Raw genomic sequence first — 5,660 nt, 5'->3', positions numbered from 1 at the left:
GACCGGCCTTTTCCTTAGGAAACAGAGAGGGGAGGGGGACGGAGGGGAGGGGACTGGCCTGGGGGGGAACTGGAGGTTGGCAGCTAGGCCCTCGCCCCACCCCCGCCCCCATACACAATGGGACAGGAACAGCTCAGCTGGGAGGCAGTAAAGGCCACAGGCCCCACACCCTCTGCGAGGGGTGGGGGACCCGGACACTGAGGTTCCGTTTGGAGCCTGTAAGCCTTGGTGGCTGATAAGTGGGAACCCAGGTGTCCTGGCCTTGGGAACTGGAACAAGGACTCAGCATAGGAAGATGATGATGTGTTGTGGTGGTGCTGGTGGGGGATGGTGTCGAACAGAATGGTGGGTCAATGCTAGGATCCAGGGACATAAAGATAGACTTAGTCCCGGAATAGGAATCAGATAACCAAGTTCCTGACCTTGAACATGGAAATCAAGTTTGACATAAGCTTAGGAACATAGGGTTGAAAAATCCAGGAGGAAACTTGAAGATAATCTAATCCAACACCCTGAATTTACTGAGACCCAGAGCGGTTAAGTAATATGGCCAGAATCATACATGTAGAAGCAATATGAGGACTGAACTCCAGAGCCACGGTTTGGTTCACTGCCCCATATTTGCCCTTTCATGTGTATCTTACTTTTTTTTTTTAAGCCCTGATTAAACAGAGGGTCAAAGATGTTGTCTGAGCATAAGAGTTAGCAGCAAGTAAAATAGAATGAGGGTGATAGTAAGGACTCGAGATTGGGGATTGTTATCTTTACTGCCTTGCTCAAACTTACTATTTTAGGAGCTTCAGGAACCTAGGGCTGTAGCATTATGGAAGCTCAAGGGTCCTTGACTCAGTCTGGAGCCATAGAATCATTCAAGGATACTGCCCCTTGAATTAGGCTAGGGAAACCCCACCCTCCCTTCCCAGCCCCAATTTCCTGGCACTCCCCCCTTCCACCTCCTGTGAATCAAGGTGGGGCCACAAAGAAGCAGGAAGCTTCCTCTACACCACCACCCCATCAGCCTGTGACACATGTGTTCTCAAGGGAGCAGAAGGTCAGCAGATAGAAGCAACGATGGGATGAGTTGAAAACTGCCCATTGGGGAAGACCTAAAATCCCTTTAATAGTGGTGGAAACAGGATGATATGGTTAGACTACACTTCCCAGAATACATAGTGGCCCATAGGAGCTATCTTGATGCTCCCCAGGTAACACAGCATGCAGGGACTTGTAGTTCTGGGGTCATCTTAGTTCTTGGAGTTGGAGAAAAGATTTGTGCAAGTGAGATTTAGAGGGCAGAGTCTATTTTGTTCTTTGAGCATCTGGCTTCAGTTGATAGATGTGTGAGAGAGAGAGAGAGAGACAGACAGACAGACAGACAGGCAGACAGACAGAAACAGAGACAGAGAGACAGAGACAGACACAGAGACACAGAGAGAGACAGAGAGACAGAGACAGTCAGACAGACAGAGAGCGAGAGAAACAGAGAGACAGAGACACACACAGAGAGACAGAGACAGAGAGAAAGAGAGATAAGAAAAGATGTGGAAAAAGAGATTTTAGTCTGGGAGAGGGAAAAACAGAAGCAGACAGGCAGGAACTGAAACATTTTTATTGGATGCAATGTTGAAAATCAGTGGAGGTCAAAGAGTAGGAAGAATGATATGGTAAACTATAGGTAGGTGAACTTAAGGGAACATCAACTTTCAAAATTTTTATTTATTTTTCTTCTGAACATAACAAACACCAAATAATATGAGCATTCCTATATGCAAAGTAAAACAGAAAAAGAATTGTAAATGAAACTACATATGTCATATTGCATGTAGTTTGCTTTTCCTTTTAAGCATATAATGAATTAGACATGTAACTTTCTTTTTTAAGTTTAAATTTATTTTGTTCCATTAACAAAAATCTATTTTCTCTCCCTTCTACCTCTCTTTTCCTCACTCCTTCAGGGAAAAAAAAACGCAACTCAAAAAATATGCATTGTCAAGCAAAACACATTTCCATTTAGCCATGTCCAAGTATGTGTCTCCTTCTATACCCTGGGTCCATCACTTCCCTGTCATGAGGTGGCTAGCATCCTACAAATATCTTTGTACATTTGGGCCCTTTTCATCTTTCTTTGATCTCTTGGGAGTATAGGCCTAGCAGGCGTATTCCTGGGTCAAAGGGAATACACAGTTGAGTAATCTTTGGAGAACAGTTCCAAAATGCTTTCCGGGAGAACTGGAACAATTCAGACTTGTAGCTTTCAAAGCTGTCCTGCTTGTCTGTATTTCCTTCTAGACTTCTATTCTCTTCTGTATATTTAAAAAAGTTTGAGTGACCTTTTTTCTTTCTTCTGTTTTTCTTTATTGGTATCTCTATTCCCTACCTTTCACCCAAACCCCATGGGAAAAAAAAGAAAGAAAAATAAACCCCCTGAAACAAATATGCAGAATTAAATAGTACAAATGTTCACATTGGCCATGGCTGAAAATGTGTGTCTTATTCTGCACCTTGAGTCCATCACCTCTCAGTCAGGAAGGCAGTAGAATGCTTCATCATTGTTCCTTTGGAATAGTGGTTAGCCAAATTGAAGGAGAAGGCTAATCTGGGGGTGTTAAAACTGGAAGGGACAGTAGCAAGGGACAGTTGGCTTTGATGTTAAGTTAAAAGGGTGGAAGGGAATGTGTTTGGAGAATATCAATTCAGAGTAATATAGTGCCCTAAGATTTAGAGGGCTCTAGATTCATGTCATACTTATTAAATATGTAGCCAGGTGGCACAGTAAATAGAATGTTGTACCTGGAATCAGGGAGATCAGATCTTAAATTCTGTCTCAAATACTTACTAACTGTGTGATCCTGAGTAAGTCACTTAACCTCTATGGGGATAACAACTACTCCACCAAGATAATTTTCAGGATCAAATGGGATAACAAACGGAAAGGGCTTTGAAAACTTTAAAGTGCTACATATATGTTAGTCATTATTGTTATTATTATTAATATTCCTATTTGTAAGTGAGAAAATGAGATCCCAGGAGGTTTTGTGACTTACCTAAGATCACATAGCTAGTGAAGGGCAGAACCAAGACTTCTGACCAGAAGTTCTACTACACCATGCTGTCTCCAGGAAAGAAAAGGAAGAACATCAGTTCATCTACAGCAAATCAATTGGGCCTACACTGATTTCTAGTGGGACCAGATTGCTTAAAAAGCTTCTGTCCTCAGGAGGGACCTATATGTAGCATTCATAAGATACATAGAGAACCTCCTCACTAGTCACACCTCAGTTAGCTGGAGCTCTTGGCTAACCAGTATGTTTACACAATTGTGATTGGGGTGTCACCTTCATTTCTTAATATGTCTCCATCCAAAACCATCTCTCATGATAAAGAATAAAACAGAAAGAAGAAAAAAAAAGCAAACCAGACAAGGCATAGGATCAGAGATCGAGAGCTAGAAAGGATATCCATTCTCTTTTCCACCCACTCTCTGTCTCTCCCCCAACCCCACCATTTTATATAAGAAGAATCATCTGTGAAGAAACAAACTGTGCTTGACAGTATATTCAATATTTCAAACCCTTAGTACCCCACCTCTGCAATGAAGTGAGGGAGGTGCATTTTCTCAACTGAGTGAATGGGGCCAAGTTTTAACCAGGATGTTTTGTGACATTCTGCCTTTAGGAGAGATAAGCCATTGCCAAGAAAAGGAACTTGTATGGGTTGTATATTTTGTTTAAAGAATAAAACACAACAGAGACTTGTTCAGGGTTCAGTACACATTCATGCCCACACCTTCCCCATCTTCCGTTACAGTCCCCTTCTATGAGTGTTGATGTTCTGAACCATGATGGTGTAGGAGTTCTGGTCATCAATGAGTCATTGCACCAAAGCCACAGGACTCTGCTTAGGTAGTGCAGCAAAAAGAATTGTCCTCTGTGAACTAATTTTGGGGATAAAAGAGGTGTCAGGTCAGATGGTCTTTGTTTCTAGGCAATGTGAAGTGCTTTAGTGGTAGGGGGATTGCTCTTTCTGGATTCCCACTCACTCATCCCTCAACTTTGGAGGGAGGAAGAAGTACCTAATTAGTTAATTGAAGTAGGAATGTGTGAATTGAATGTCCAAATAGTCCAGTTCATACTGAGGAGGCTTCTTGATTCCCTCAGAGTGAGCCTGTGATCATAGAACTGATGAATGAAATGGGGGAAAGGGTGTTCCTTTCTTCAGAGCACAGTTTGATAAGGGCTACTCCGTAATGGAAAGATGTTATTCTTTTTTTAGGGCTCATGCAGCCAAGTGCCTTGGTGTGGACTCCTACTTTGGCAAATGACATTAAATCTAAGCAGGATAGAATCTTTTATGGCATTTATAGGCTTATTGGACATCAGAGATTACCTAGTCCAACCTCCTTCATTTTAAACATGAGAAAACAGGTCCAGATTTGCCCAAAGTCACATACACAGTTAATAAGTAGCAGAGCCAGGACTTTTTCCATTATCTCATGTTGCCTCCATTCTAATTAACTTACCCAGGTGTATTGGTTTTGACTTGATATTCCCTTTTCCCTTGCAAAGAAACAGTCTTGCTTATACACAAGAGGATCTCTAATTACCTTTCTCCTCTCTTGATGCTGCCATAAGATATCCGAGTATGGCATCAACTTCCGCTTTCTCTCCTTAATTTTGTTTATCACATACTACAGACCCCAAGTGAGAGTGGGTCTTCCAGGGTTTACTTACAAGGGGAAAGAGAACATATAAATTCAGAAATAATACATGGAAAGGTAATTAGAAATTCAAAGGAAAACTAATCAGTTTCATACTTCCTTTTTCTAAATTTTTTATATCTCCTTCTCCCTTTGCCAGAGAGTCATTCATTGTAACAAAGAGAGAGAGAGAAAGGGAGAGAGAGATAAACCTAATCAGCCCATCAACTGAGGATGTGATGTTCCCTATCCATTGTTTCCCACTTCTGCAAAGAATGTAGAGAGGTCCATTTTCTCATCTTTTTTTCAGGACAGAACTTAGTCAGTATACTCACATAACATTTAGAAGGTTCCCCCCCCCACTGTTGTTTTTTCCAGGTGTGCCCTTCCATTGGTACTTTTCTTATGCACCTTCCAAAAATACACAGAGATGAACCTTTTTATCATATCCACAATATTAAATTTTTAAGAATATCTTATTCTCCAAGCACTCCAGTTAATCAAGGTTTAACTCCATACACATATAATAATGTTATACACTCACATCAATGTTTTAAGAACATACCAATATATGTTCATACCTGGACTGCTAAGGTAGTGTCAGTCTCTCCAGTCCATTATACATATTGTTGTCATGTTAATCTTTTTATTTATATGCAATCTATTTATTTTTGAAATCTTTTCAACTCATGGGTCTGATTGTGTCATCTCTTTGCTAAAAAAACAAAAAAACAAAAAAACAACAAACCTTCAATACCTTCCTATGCCTATAAGGTCAAATCTGAACTCTTCAGTCTGGCACTCAAGGCCTTCCATAATCTGGTTCCGACTTTCTTTTCCAGGTTTCTCTCTTACTCCTCTTGTCATATGCTCCCCTACATTTATTACTTGTCATCTATTTTGTTGTAATCCTGTATTTTTATTTCATTTTTATATGTCTTGTGACCTAACTAGATGATAAATT

Source organism: Vombatus ursinus, unplaced genomic scaffold (genome assembly GCF_900497805.2).
Source record: "Vombatus ursinus unplaced genomic scaffold, bare-nosed wombat genome assembly UNPS02014852.1, whole genome shotgun sequence".
Lineage (NCBI taxonomy): Eukaryota > Metazoa > Chordata > Mammalia > Diprotodontia > Vombatidae > Vombatus > Vombatus ursinus.
The sequence above is the reverse complement of the archived record's forward strand: the minus strand, read 5'-3'. Positions refer to the sequence as shown.